Here is a 627-nt window from a genome sequence, read left to right on the forward strand (position 1 = left end):
ACGACAAGCAAAATAAAAACCCCCCCCCCCATCCAAGCCGCCCTTTGTTGCCCTACCCCCATCATCTACCAACTGCTGTTTTGGGTCCATGGATGCACACCCACGTACCCTACCCGTGCTCATGGTAACATATCAATCCAAAACAAGTCACCCAACCATGACCAGCAACCCACACGTTGCTCATCTACCCTACACAACCACTCCACAATCTTCTCTTCCAAACAAACCCCGCTCCTCACTCACGTTACCCCGCAGTAACACCCCCCTAGTCTACATCTACAGTAGTACATAACATTCCATGCGCCTGTGCCCCCACATGTCTCTCTCTGCCGTGTCATCCCTATCTCACTCTACATTACCTGACCCCTTGACTACACCCACAAAACCACAGTCAAGCCAGCAAAGAAACAAAATCCAGAAACAACAAAAACTTCATTTCTCTGTCGATATCTTGGCATACCATATATTCTCTCTCTTGACAACACCAAAAGCAAAGACAAGATTCTTTCCAAGCTCAAGACCAAACATACTCTCACACCAGCCAAGCCAAGCCTTCCAAGATGAACCAAGAGAAAAAAAAGAAAAGAACAACACATCTCTCTTCCCTTGGCACATCTGCCCTGTGTT

This window comes from Exserohilum turcica (genome assembly GCF_000359705.1).
Source record: "Exserohilum turcica Et28A unplaced genomic scaffold SETTUscaffold_8, whole genome shotgun sequence".
NCBI lineage: Eukaryota > Fungi > Ascomycota > Dothideomycetes > Pleosporales > Pleosporaceae > Exserohilum > Exserohilum turcicum.